The sequence below is a fragment of the Somniosus microcephalus genome, chromosome 20, assembly GCF_052327205.1.
Source record: "Somniosus microcephalus isolate GS21.2 chromosome 20, FLI_Smic_1.0, whole genome shotgun sequence".
NCBI classification, from domain to species: domain Eukaryota; kingdom Metazoa; phylum Chordata; class Chondrichthyes; order Squaliformes; family Somniosidae; genus Somniosus; species Somniosus microcephalus.
Window position 1 is genome coordinate 55821489 of NC_141006.1, and position 13411 is coordinate 55834899.

General features: G+C 58.9%; 1 protein-coding gene across 1 annotated transcript in view; it reads left to right on the plus strand.

Moving 5' to 3' along the window:
• LOC147103291 (protein lin-28 homolog A-like) overlaps positions 1 to 13411 on the plus strand; it is a 417282-nt gene that overhangs the window by 160040 nt on the left and 243831 nt on the right. The window lies entirely within an intron of this gene.

Here is a 13411-nt window from a genome sequence, read left to right on the forward strand (position 1 = left end):
TGTACCTGGCCTCACTGTACCTGATCTCCCTGTACCTGGTCTCAGTGTACCTGATCTCACTGTACCTGACCTCACTGTACCTGGTCTCCCTGCACCTGGTCTCCCTGCACCTGGTCTCCCTGCACCTGGTCTCCCTGTACCTGGTCTCCCTGTACCTGGTCTCCCTGTACCTGGACTCACTGTACCTGGTCTCCCTGTACCTGTTCTCACTGCACCTGATCTCACTGTACCTGATCTGACGGTACCTGATCTCCCTTTATCTGGTCTACCTATGCCTGGTCTCCCTGTGCCTGATCTCCCTTTAACTAGTCTCCCTGTACCTGCTCTCCCTGCGCCTGGTCTCCCTGCGCCTGGTCTCCCTGCGCCTGGTCTCCCTGCGCCTGGTCTCCCTGCGCCTGGTCTCCCTGCGCCTGGTCTCCATGCGCCTGGCCTCCCTGCGCCTGGTCTCCCTGCGCCTGGTCTCCCTGCACCTCATCTCCCTGCACCTGATCTCCCTGTACCTGAACTTCCTGTACCTGGTCTCCCTGTACCTGGTCTCCCTGTACCTGGTCTCCCTGTACCTGGTGTCCCTGTACCTGGTTTCCCTGTACCTGGTATCCCGGTACCTGGTCTCCCTGTACCTGATCTCCCTTTACCTGTTCTGCCTGTACCTGATCTCTCTGTACCTGAACTCCCTGTACCTGGTCTCCCTGTACCTGGTCTCCCTGTAGCTGGTCTCCCTGTAGCTGGTCTCCCTGTAGCTGGTCTCCCTGTAGCTGGTCTCCCTGTACCTGGTGTCCCTGTACCTGGTGTCCCTGTACCTCGTTTCCGTGTACCTGGTCTCCCTGTACCTGGTCTCCCTGTACCTGGTCTCCCTGTACCTGATCTCCCTGTACCTGATCTCCCTTTACCTGTTCTCCCTGTACCTGATCTCCCTGTACCTGAACTCCCTGTACCTGGTCTCCCTGTACCTGAGCTCACTGTACCTGGTCTCCCTGTAGCTGATCTCCCTGCACCTTGTATCACTGTACCCGATCTCCCTGTACCCGTTCTCCCTGTACCCGATCTCCCTGTACCCGATCTCCCTGTGCCTGGTCTCAATGTATCTGGTCTCCCTCTACCTGGTCTCCCTCTACCTGGTCTCAGTGTACCTGGTTTCCCTGTACCTGATCTCCCTGTACCTGATCTCCCTGTACCTGGTCTCCCTGTGCCTGATCTCCCTTTAACTAGTCTCCCTGTACCTGCTCTCCCTGCACCTGGTCTCCCTGCGCCTGGTCTCCCTGCGCTTGGTCTCCCTGCGCCTGCGCTCCCTGCGCCTGGCCTCCCTGCGCCTGGTCTCCCTGCGCTTGGTCTCCCTGCACCTGGTCTCCCGGCGCCTGGTCTCTCGGCGCCTGGTCTCCCGGCGCCTGGTCTCCCGGCGCCTGGTCTCCCTGCGCCTGGTCTCCCTGCGCCTGGTCTCCCTGCGCCTGGTCTCCCTGCGCCTGGTCTCCCTGCGCCTGGTCGCCCTGCGCCTGGTCACCCTGCTCCTGGTCTCCCTGCGCCTGCTCTCCCTGCGCCTGGTCTCCCTGCGCCTGGTCTCCCTGCACCTGGTCTCACTGTACCTGGTCTCCCTGTACCTGGTCTCCCTGTATCTGGTCTCCCTGTACCTGGTCTCCCTGTACCTGGTCTCCCTGTACCTGGTCTCCCTGTACCTGCTCTCACTGTACCTGGTCTCCCTGCACCTGGTCTCCCTGCACCTGGTCTCCCTGCACCTGGTCTCCCTGCGCCTGGTCTCTCTGCACCTGATCTCTCTGTACCTGGTCTCCCTGTACCTGGTCTCCCTGTACCTGGTCTCCCTGTACCTGGTCTCCCTGTAGCTGATCTCCCTGTAGCTGATCTCCCTGTGCCTGGTCTCAATATACCTGCTCTCCCTCTACCTGGTCTCCCTCTACCTGGTCTCAGTGTGCCTGGTTTCCCTGTACCTGATCTCCCTGTACCTGATCTCCCTGCTCCTGGTCTCCCTGCGCCTGCTCTCCCTGCGCCTGGTCTCCCTGCGCCTGGTCTCCCTGCACCTGGTCTCACTGTACCTGGTCTCACTGTACCTGGTCTCACTGTACCTGGTCTCACTGCACCTGATCTCACTGTACATGATCTGATGGTACCTGATCTCCCTTTACCTGATCTCCCTGTGCCTGATCTCCCTTTACCTGGTCTCACTGAACCTGCTCTCACTGTACCTGGTCTCCGTGGACCTGATCTCACTGTACCTGGTATCCCTGTAACTGGGTCCCATGTAGTGGGTCTATCTGCACCTGGTCTCACTGTACATGACCTCACTTTACCTGGTCTCACTGTACCTGGTCTGACTGTACCAGATCGCCCTGTACCTGGTTTCAGTTTCCCTGATCTCCCTGTTCCGAATCTCACTGTACCTGGTTTCGCTGTACCTGGTCTCACTGTACCTGGCCTCACTGTACCTGATCTCCCTGTACCTGGTCTCAGTGTACCTGATCTCACTGTACCTGACCTCACTGTACCTGGTCTCCCTGCACCTGGTCTCCCTGCACCTGGTCTCCCTGCACCTGGTCTCCCTGCACCTGGTCTCCCTGTACCTGGTCTCCCTGTACCTGGTCTCCCTGTACCTGGACTCACTGTACCTGGTCTCCCTGTACCTGTTCTCACTTCACCTGATCTCACTGTACCTGATCTGACGGTACCTGATCTCCCTTTATCTGGTCTACCTATACCTGGTCTCCCTGTGCCAGATCTCCCTTTAAGTAGTCTCCCTGTACCTGCTCTCCCTGCGCCTGGTCTCCCTGCTCCTGGTCTCCCTGCTCCTGGTCTCCCTGCGCCTGGTCTCCCTGCGCCTGGTCTCCCTGCGCCTGGTCTCCCTGCGCCTGGTCTCCCTGCGCCTGGTCTCCCTGCGCCTGGTCTCCCTGCGTCTGGTCTCCCTGCGCCTGGTCTCCCTGCGCATGGTGTCCCTGCTCCTGGTGTCCCTGCACCTGGTGTCCCTGCACCTGGTGTCCCTGCACCTGGTGGCCCTGCACCTGGTTACCCTGCACCTGGTTTCCCTGCACCTGGTTTCCCTGCACCTGGTCTCCCTGCACCTGGTCTCCCTGTACCTGGTCTCCCTGTACCTGATCTCCCTGTACCTCAATTTCCTGCACCTGGTCTCCCTGTACCTGGTCTCCCTGTACCTGGTCTCCCTGTACCTGGTCTCCCTGTACCTGGTCTCCCTGTACCCGTTCTCCCTGTACCTGATCTCCCTGTACCTGAACTCCCTGTACCTGGTCTCCCTGTACCTGAGATCACTGTACCTGGTCTCCCTGTACCCGATCTGCCTGTACCCGTTCTGCCTGTACCCGATCTCCCTGTACCCGATCTCCCTGTGCCTGGTCTCAATGTACGTGGTCTCCCTCTACCTGGTCTCCCTCTACCTGGTCTCAGTGTACCTGGTTTCCCTGTACCTGATCTCCCTGTACCTGATCTCCCTGTACCTGGTCTCCCTGTACCTGGTCTCCCTGTACCTGATCTCCCTGTACCTGATCTCCCTGCACCTGATCTCCCTGTACCTGATCTCCCTTTACCTGTTCTCCCTGTACCTGATCTCCCTGTACCTGATCTCTCTGTACCAGATCTCACTGTACCTGGTCTCACTGTACCTGGTCTGACTGTACCAGATCACCCTGTACCTGGTTTCAGTTTCCCTGATCTCCCTGTTCCGAATCTCACTGTAACTGATTTTGCTGTACCTGGTCTCACTGTACCTGGTCTCACTCGACCTGATCTCCCTGTACCTGGTCTCAGTGTACCTGATCTCACTGTACCTGACCTCACTGTACCTGGTCTCCCTGTACCTGGTCTCCCTGTACCTGGTCTCCCTGCACCTGGTCTCCCTGCACCTGGTCTCCCTGTACCTGGTCTCCCTGTACCTGGTCTCCCAGTACCTGGTCTCCCAGTACCTGGTCTCCCTGTACCTGGTCTCCCTGTACCTGGTCTCACTCTGCCTGGTCTCCCTGTACCTGTTCTCACTGCAGCTGATCTCACTGTACCTGATCTCCCTTTATCTGGTCTACCTATACCTGGTCTCCCTGTGCCTGATCTCCCTCTAACTAGTCTCCCTGTACCTGGTCTCCCTGCGCCTGGTCTCCCTGCGCCTGGTCTCCCTGCGCCTGGTCTCCCTGCGCCTGGTCTCCCGGACCCTGGTCTCCCGGCGCCTGGTCTCCCGGCGCCTGGTCTCCCGGCGCCTGGTCTCCCGGCGCCTGGTCTCCCTGTGCCTGGTCTCCCTGCGCCTGGTCTCCCTGAGCCTGCTCTCCCTGCGCCTGGTCTCCCTGCGACTGGTCTCCCTGCGCCTAGTCTCCATGCGCCTGGTCTCTCTGCACCTGGTCTCCCTGCACCTGGTCTCCCTGTACCTGATCTCCCTGTACCTGATCTCCCTGTACCTGAACTTCCTGTACCTAGTCTCCCTGTGCCTGGTCTCCCTGTACCTGGTCTCCCTGTACCTGGTGTCCCTGTGCCTGGTTTCCCTGTACCTGGTTTCCCTGTACCTGGTCTCCCTGTACCTGGTCTCCCTGTACCTGATCTCCCTTTACCTGTTCTCCCTGTACCTGATCTCCCTGTACCTGATCTCCCTGTACCTGCTCTCCCTGTACCTGAGCTCACTGTACCTGGTCTCCCTGTACCTGATCTCCCTGCACCTTGTATCCCTGCACCCGATCTCCCTGTACCCGATCTCCCTGTACCCGATCTCCCTGTACCCGATCTCCCTGTGCCTGGTCTCAATGTACCTGGTCTCCCTCTACCTGGTCTCCCTCTACCTGAGCTCACTGTACCTGGTCTCCCTGTACCTGATCTCCCTGCACCTTGTATCCCTGCACCCGATCTCCCTGTACCCGATCTCCCTGTACCCGATCTCCCTGTACCCGATCTCCCTGTGCCTGGTCTCAATGTACCTGGTCTCCCTCTACCTGGTCTCCCTCTACCTGGTCTCAGTGTACCTTGTTTCCCTGTACCTGATCTCCCTGTACCTGATCTCCCTGTACCTGGTCTCCCTGTACCTGGTCTCCCTGTACCTGGTCTCCCTGTACCTGATCTCCCTGTACCTGATCTCCCTTTACCTGTTCTCCCTGTACCTGATCTCCCTGTACCTGATCTCCCTGTACCTGATCTCTCTGTACCTGATCTCTCTGTACCTGGTCTCCCTGTACCTGGTCTCCCTGTAGCTGGTCTCCCTGTAGCTGGTCTTCCTGTAATTGGTCTCCCTGTAGCTGGTGTCACTGTACCTGGTCTCACTGTAACTGATCTCCCTGTACCTTGTCTCCCTGTACCTGGTCTCCCTGTACCTGGTCTCCCTGTACCTGATCTCCCTGTACCTGATCTCCCTGTACCTGATCTCCCTGTACCTGATCTCCCTGTGCCTGATCTCCCTGTGCCTGATCTCCCTGTGCCTGATCTCCCTGTGCCTGATCTCCCTGTGCCTGATCTCCCTGAGCCTGATCTCCCTGTGCCTGATCTCCCTGTACCTGGTCTCCCTGTACCTGGTCTCCCTGTATCTGGTCTCCCTGTACCTGGTCTCCCTGTACCTGGTCTCCCTGTACCTGGTCTCCCTGTACCTGCTCTCACTGTACCTGGTCTCCCTGCACCTGGTCTCCCTGCACCTGGTCTCCCTGCACCTGGTCTCCCTGCGCCTGGTCTCTCTGCACCTGATCTCTCTGTACCTGGTCTCCCTGTACCTGGTCTCCCTGTACCTGGTCTCCCTGTACCTGGTCTCCCTGTAGCTGATCTCCCTGTAGCTGATCTCCCTGTGCCTGGTCTCAATATACCTGGTCTCCCTCTACCTGGTCTCCCTCTACCTGGTCTCAGTGTGCCTGGTTTCCCTGTACCTGATCTCCCTGTACCTGATCTCCCTGCTCCTGGTCTCCCTGCGCCTGCTCTCCCTGCGCCTGGTCTCCCTGCGCCTGGTCTCCCTGCACCTGGTCTCACTGTACCTGGTCTCACTGTACCTGGTCTCACTGTATCTGGTCTCACTGCACCTGATCTCACTGTACATGATCTGATGGTACCTGATCTCCCTTTACCTGATCTCCCTGTGCCTGATCTCCCTTTACCTGGTCTCACTGAACCTGCTCTCACTGTACCTGGTCTCCCTGGACCTGATCTCACTGTACCTGGTATCCCTGTAACTGGGTCCCATGTAGTGGGTCTACCTGCACCTGGTCTCACTGTACATGACCTCACTTTACCTGGTCTCACTGTACCTGGTCTGACTGTACCAGATCGCCCTGTACCTGGTTTCAGTTTCCCTGATCTCCCTGTTCCGAATCTCACTGTACCTGGTTTTGCTGTACCTGGTCTCACTGTACCTGGCCTCACTGTACCTGATCTCCCTGTACCTGGTCTCAGTGTACCTGATCTCACTGTACCTGACCTCACTGTACCTGGTCTCCCTGCACCTGGTCTCCCTGCACCTGGTCTCCCTGCACCTGGTCTCCCTGTACCTGGTCTCCCTGTACCTGGTCTCCCTGTACCTGGTCTCCCTGTACCTGTTCTCACTGCACCTGATCTCACTGTACCTGATCTGACGGTACCTGATCTCCCTTTATCTGGTCTACCTATACCTGGTCTCCCTGTGCCAGATCTCCCTTTAAGTTGTCTCCCTGTACCTGCTCTCCCTGCGCCTGGTCTCCCTGCTCCTGGTCTCCCTGCTCCTGGTCTCCCTGCGCCTGGTCTCCCTGCGCATGGTCTCCCTGCGCCTGGTCTCCCTGCGCCTGGTCTCCCGGCGCCTGGTCTCCCGGCGCCTGGTCTCCCGGCGCCTGGTCTCCCGGCGCCTGGTCTCCCTGCGCCTGGTCTCCCTGCGCCTGGTCTCCCTGCGCCTGGTCTCCCTGCGCCTGGTGTCCCTGCTCCTGGTGTCCCTGCACCTGGTGTCCCTGCACCTGGTGTCCCTGCACCTGGTGTCCCTGCACCTGGTGGCCCTGCACCTGGTTACCCTCCACCTGGTTTCCCTGCACCTGGTTTCCCTGCACCTGGTCTCCCTGCACCTGATCTCTCTGTACCTGGTCTCCCTGTACCTGGTCTCCCTGTACCTGGTCTCCCTGTAGCTGATCTCCCTGTAGCTGATCTCCCTGTGCCTGGTCTCAATATACCTGGTCTCCCTCTACCTGGTCTCCCTCTACCTGGTCTCAGTGTGCCTGGTTTCCCTGTACCTGATCTCCCTGTACCTGATCTCCCTGCTCCTGGTCTCCCTGCGCCTGCTCTCCCTGCGCCTGGTCTCCCTGCGCCTGGTCTCCCTGCACCTGGTCTCACTGTACCTGGTCTCACTGTACCTGGTCTCACTGTACCTGGTCTCACTGCACCTGATCTCACTGTACATGATCTGATGGTACCTGATCTCCCTTTACCTGATCTCCCTGTGCCTGATCTCCCTTTACCTGGTCTCACTGAACCTGCTCTCACTGTACCTGGTCTCCCTGGACCTGATCTCACTGTACCTGGTATCCCTGTAACTGGGTCCCATGTAGTGGGTCTACCTGCACCTGGTCTCACTGTACATGACCTCACTTTACCTGGTCTCACTGTACCTGGTCTGACTGTACCAGATCGCCCTGTACCTGGTTTCAGTTTCCCTGATCTCCCTGTTCCGAATCTCACTGTACCTGGTTTCGCTGTACCTGGTCTCACTGTACCTGGCCTCACTGTACCTGATCTCCCTGTACCTGGTCTCAGTGTACCTGATCTCACTGTACCTGACCTCACTGTACCTGGTCTCCCTGCACCTGGTCTCCCTGCACCTGGTCTCCCTGCACCTGGTCTCCCTGTACCTGGTCTCCCTGTACCTGGTCTCCCTGTACCTGGACTCACTGTACCTGGTCTCCCTGTACCTGTTCTCACTGCACCTGATCTCACTGTACCTGATCTGACGGTACCTGATCTCCCTTTATCTGGTCTACCTATGCCTGGTCTCCCTGTGCCTGATCTCCCTTTAACTAGTCTCCCTGTACCTGCTCTCCCTGCGCCTGGTCTCCCTGCGCCTGGTCTCCCTGCGCCTGGTCTCCCTGCGCCTGGTCTCCCTGCGCCTGGTCTCCCTGCGCCTGGTCTCCATGCGCCTGGCCTCCCTGCGCCTGGTCTCCCTGCGCCTGGTCTCCCTGCACCTCATCTCCCTGCACCTGATCTCCCTGTACCTGAACTTCCTGTACCTGGTCTCCCTGTACCTGGTCTCCCTGTACCTGGTCTCCCTGTACCTGGTGTCCCTGTACCTGGTTTCCCTGTACCTGGTATCCCGGTACCTGGTCTCCCTGTACCTGATCTCCCTTTACCTGTTCTGCCTGTACCTGATCTCTCTGTACCTGAACTCCCTGTACCTGGTCTCCCTGTACCTGGTCTCCCTGTAGCTGGTCTCCCTGTAGCTGGTCTCCCTGTAGCTGGTCTCCCTGTAGCTGGTCTCCCTGTACCTGGTGTCCCTGTACCTGGTGTCCCTGTACCTCGTTTCCGTGTACCTGGTCTCCCTGTACCTGGTCTCCCTGTACCTGGTCTCCCTGTACCTGATCTCCCTGTACCTGATCTCCCTTTACCTGTTCTCCCTGTACCTGATCTCCCTGTACCTGAACTCCCTGTACCTGGTCTCCCTGTACCTGAGCTCACTGTACCTGGTCTCCCTGTAGCTGATCTCCCTGCACCTTGTATCACTGTACCCGATCTCCCTGTACCCGTTCTCCCTGTACCCGATCTCCCTGTACCCGATCTCCCTGTGCCTGGTCTCAATGTATCTGGTCTCCCTCTACCTGGTCTCCCTCTACCTGGTCTCAGTGTACCTGGTTTCCCTGTACCTGATCTCCCTGTACCTGATCTCCCTGTACCTGGTCTCCCTGTGCCTGATCTCCCTTTAACTAGTCTCCCTGTACCTGCTCTCCCTGCACCTGGTCTCCCTGCGCCTGGTCTCCCTGCGCTTGGTCTCCCTGCGCCTGCGCTCCCTGCGCCTGGCCTCCCTGCGCCTGGTCTCCCTGCGCTTGGTCTCCCTGCACCTGGTCTCCCGGCGCCTGGTCTCTCGGCGCCTGGTCTCCCGGCGCCTGGTCTCCCGGCGCCTGGTCTCCCTGCGCCTGGTCTCCCTGCGCCTGGTCTCCCTGCGCCTGGTCTCCCTGCGCCTGGTCTCCCTGCGCCTGGTCGCCCTGCGCCTGGTCACCCTGCTCCTGGTCTCCCTGCGCCTGCTCTCCCTGCGCCTGGTCTCCCTGCGCCTGGTCTCCCTGCACCTGGTCTCACTGTACCTGGTCTCCCTGTACCTGGTCTCCCTGTATCTGGTCTCCCTGTACCTGGTCTCCCTGTACCTGGTCTCCCTGTACCTGGTCTCCCTGTACCTGCTCTCACTGTACCTGGTCTCCCTGCACCTGGTCTCCCTGCACCTGGTCTCCCTGCACCTGGTCTCCCTGCGCCTGGTCTCTCTGCACCTGATCTCTCTGTACCTGGTCTCCCTGTACCTGGTCTCCCTGTACCTGGTCTCCCTGTACCTGGTCTCCCTGTAGCTGATCTCCCTGTAGCTGATCTCCCTGTGCCTGGTCTCAATATACCTGCTCTCCCTCTACCTGGTCTCCCTCTACCTGGTCTCAGTGTGCCTGGTTTCCCTGTACCTGATCTCCCTGTACCTGATCTCCCTGCTCCTGGTCTCCCTGCGCCTGCTCTCCCTGCGCCTGGTCTCCCTGCGCCTGGTCTCCCTGCACCTGGTCTCACTGTACCTGGTCTCACTGTACCTGGTCTCACTGTACCTGGTCTCACTGCACCTGATCTCACTGTACATGATCTGATGGTACCTGATCTCCCTTTACCTGATCTCCCTGTGCCTGATCTCCCTTTACCTGGTCTCACTGAACCTGCTCTCACTGTACCTGGTCTCCGTGGACCTGATCTCACTGTACCTGGTATCCCTGTAACTGGGTCCCATGTAGTGGGTCTATCTGCACCTGGTCTCACTGTACATGACCTCACTTTACCTGGTCTCACTGTACCTGGTCTGACTGTACCAGATCGCCCTGTACCTGGTTTCAGTTTCCCTGATCTCCCTGTTCCGAATCTCACTGTACCTGGTTTCGCTGTACCTGGTCTCACTGTACCTGGCCTCACTGTACCTGATCTCCCTGTACCTGGTCTCAGTGTACCTGATCTCACTGTACCTGACCTCACTGTACCTGGTCTCCCTGCACCTGGTCTCCCTGCACCTGGTCTCCCTGCACCTGGTCTCCCTGCACCTGGTCTCCCTGTACCTGGTCTCCCTGTACCTGGTCTCCCTGTACCTGGACTCACTGTACCTGGTCTCCCTGTACCTGTTCTCACTTCACCTGATCTCACTGTACCTGATCTGACGGTACCTGATCTCCCTTTATCTGGTCTACCTATACCTGGTCTCCCTGTGCCAGATCTCCCTTTAAGTAGTCTCCCTGTACCTGCTCTCCCTGCGCCTGGTCTCCCTGCTCCTGGTCTCCCTGCTCCTGGTCTCCCTGCGCCTGGTCTCCCTGCGCCTGGTCTCCCTGCGCCTGGTCTCCCTGCGCCTGGTCTCCCTGCGCCTGGTCTCCCTGCGCCTGGTCTCCCTGCGTCTGGTCTCCCTGCGCCTGGTCTCCCTGCGCATGGTGTCCCTGCTCCTGGTGTCCCTGCACCTGGTGTCCCTGCACCTGGTGTCCCTGCACCTGGTGGCCCTGCACCTGGTTACCCTGCACCTGGTTTCCCTGCACCTGGTTTCCCTGCACCTGGTCTCCCTGCACCTGGTCTCCCTGTACCTGGTCTCCCTGTACCTGATCTCCCTGTACCTCAATTTCCTGCACCTGGTCTCCCTGTACCTGGTCTCCCTGTACCTGGTCTCCCTGTACCTGGTCTCCCTGTACCTGGTCTCCCTGTACCCGTTCTCCCTGTACCTGATCTCCCTGTACCTGAACTCCCTGTACCTGGTCTCCCTGTACCTGAGATCACTGTACCTGGTCTCCCTGTACCCGATCTGCCTGTACCCGTTCTGCCTGTACCCGATCTCCCTGTACCCGATCTCCCTGTGCCTGGTCTCAATGTACGTGGTCTCCCTCTACCTGGTCTCCCTCTACCTGGTCTCAGTGTACCTGGTTTCCCTGTACCTGATCTCCCTGTACCTGATCTCCCTGTACCTGGTCTCCCTGTACCTGGTCTCCCTGTACCTGATCTCCCTGTACCTGATCTCCCTGCACCTGATCTCCCTGTACCTGATCTCCCTTTACCTGTTCTCCCTGTACCTGATCTCCCTGTACCTGATCTCTCTGTACCAGATCTCACTGTACCTGGTCTCACTGTACCTGGTCTGACTGTACCAGATCACCCTGTACCTGGTTTCAGTTTCCCTGATCTCCCTGTTCCGAATCTCACTGTAACTGATTTTGCTGTACCTGGTCTCACTGTACCTGGTCTCACTCGACCTGATCTCCCTGTACCTGGTCTCAGTGTACCTGATCTCACTGTACCTGACCTCACTGTACCTGGTCTCCCTGTACCTGGTCTCCCTGTACCTGGTCTCCCTGCACCTGGTCTCCCTGCACCTGGTCTCCCTGTACCTGGTCTCCCTGTACCTGGTCTCCCAGTACCTGGTCTCCCAGTACCTGGTCTCCCTGTACCTGGTCTCCCTGTACCTGGTCTCACTCTGCCTGGTCTCCCTGTACCTGTTCTCACTGCAGCTGATCTCACTGTACCTGATCTCCCTTTATCTGGTCTACCTATACCTGGTCTCCCTGTGCCTGATCTCCCTCTAACTAGTCTCCCTGTACCTGGTCTCCCTGCGCCTGGTCTCCCTGCGCCTGGTCTCCCTGCGCCTGGTCTCCCTGCGCCTGGTCTCCCGGACCCTGGTCTCCCGGCGCCTGGTCTCCCGGCGCCTGGTCTCCCGGCGCCTGGTCTCCCGGCGCCTGGTCTCCCTGTGCCTGGTCTCCCTGCGCCTGGTCTCCCTGAGCCTGCTCTCCCTGCGCCTGGTCTCCCTGCGACTGGTCTCCCTGCGCCTAGTCTCCATGCGCCTGGTCTCTCTGCACCTGGTCTCCCTGCACCTGGTCTCCCTGTACCTGATCTCCCTGTACCTGATCTCCCTGTACCTGAACTTCCTGTACCTAGTCTCCCTGTGCCTGGTCTCCCTGTACCTGGTCTCCCTGTACCTGGTGTCCCTGTGCCTGGTTTCCCTGTACCTGGTTTCCCTGTACCTGGTCTCCCTGTACCTGGTCTCCCTGTACCTGATCTCCCTTTACCTGTTCTCCCTGTACCTGATCTCCCTGTACCTGATCTCCCTGTACCTGCTCTCCCTGTACCTGAGCTCACTGTACCTGGTCTCCCTGTACCTGATCTCCCTGCACCTTGTATCCCTGCACCCGATCTCCCTGTACCCGATCTCCCTGTACCCGATCTCCCTGTACCCGATCTCCCTGTGCCTGGTCTCAATGTACCTGGTCTCCCTCTACCTGGTCTCCCTCTACCTGAGCTCACTGTACCTGGTCTCCCTGTACCTGATCTCCCTGCACCTTGTATCCCTGCACCCGATCTCCCTGTACCCGATCTCCCTGTACCCGATCTCCCTGTACCCGATCTCCCTGTGCCTGGTCTCAATGTACCTGGTCTCCCTCTACCTGGTCTCCCTCTACCTGGTCTCAGTGTACCTTGTTTCCCTGTACCTGATCTCCCTGTACCTGATCTCCCTGTACCTGGTCTCCCTGTACCTGGTCTCCCTGTACCTGGTCTCCCTGTACCTGATCTCCCTGTACCTGATCTCCCTTTACCTGTTCTCCCTGTACCTGATCTCCCTGTACCTGATCTCCCTGTACCTGATCTCTCTGTACCTGATCTCTCTGTACCTGGTCTCCCTGTACCTGGTCTCCCTGTAGCTGGTCTCCCTGTAGCTGGTCTTCCTGTAATTGGTCTCCCTGTAGCTGGTGTCACTGTACCTGGTCTCACTGTAACTGATCTCCCTGTACCTTGTCTCCCTGTACCTGGTCTCCCTGTACCTGGTCTCCCTGTACCTGATCTCCCTGTACCTGATCTCCCTGTACCTGATCTCCCTGTACCTGATCTCCCTGTGCCTGATCTCCCTGTGCCTGATCTCCTGTGCCTGATCTCCCTGTGCCTGATCTCCCTGTGCCTGATCTCCCTGAGCCTGATCTCCCTGTGCCTGATCTCCCTGTACCTGGTCTCCCTGTACCTGGTCTCCCTGTATCTGGTCTCCCTGTACCTGGTCTCCCTGTACCTGGTCTCCCTGTACCTGGTCTCCCTGTACCTGCTCTCACTGTACCTGGTCTCCCTGCACCTGTCTCCCTGCACCTGGTCTCCCTGCACCTGGTCTCCCTGCGCCTGGTCTCTCTGCACCTGATCTCTCTGTACCTGGTCTCCCTGTACCTGGTCTCCTGTACCTGGTCTCCCTGTACCTGGTCTCCCTGTAGCTGATCTCCCTGTAGCTGATCTCCTGTGCCTGGTCTCATATACC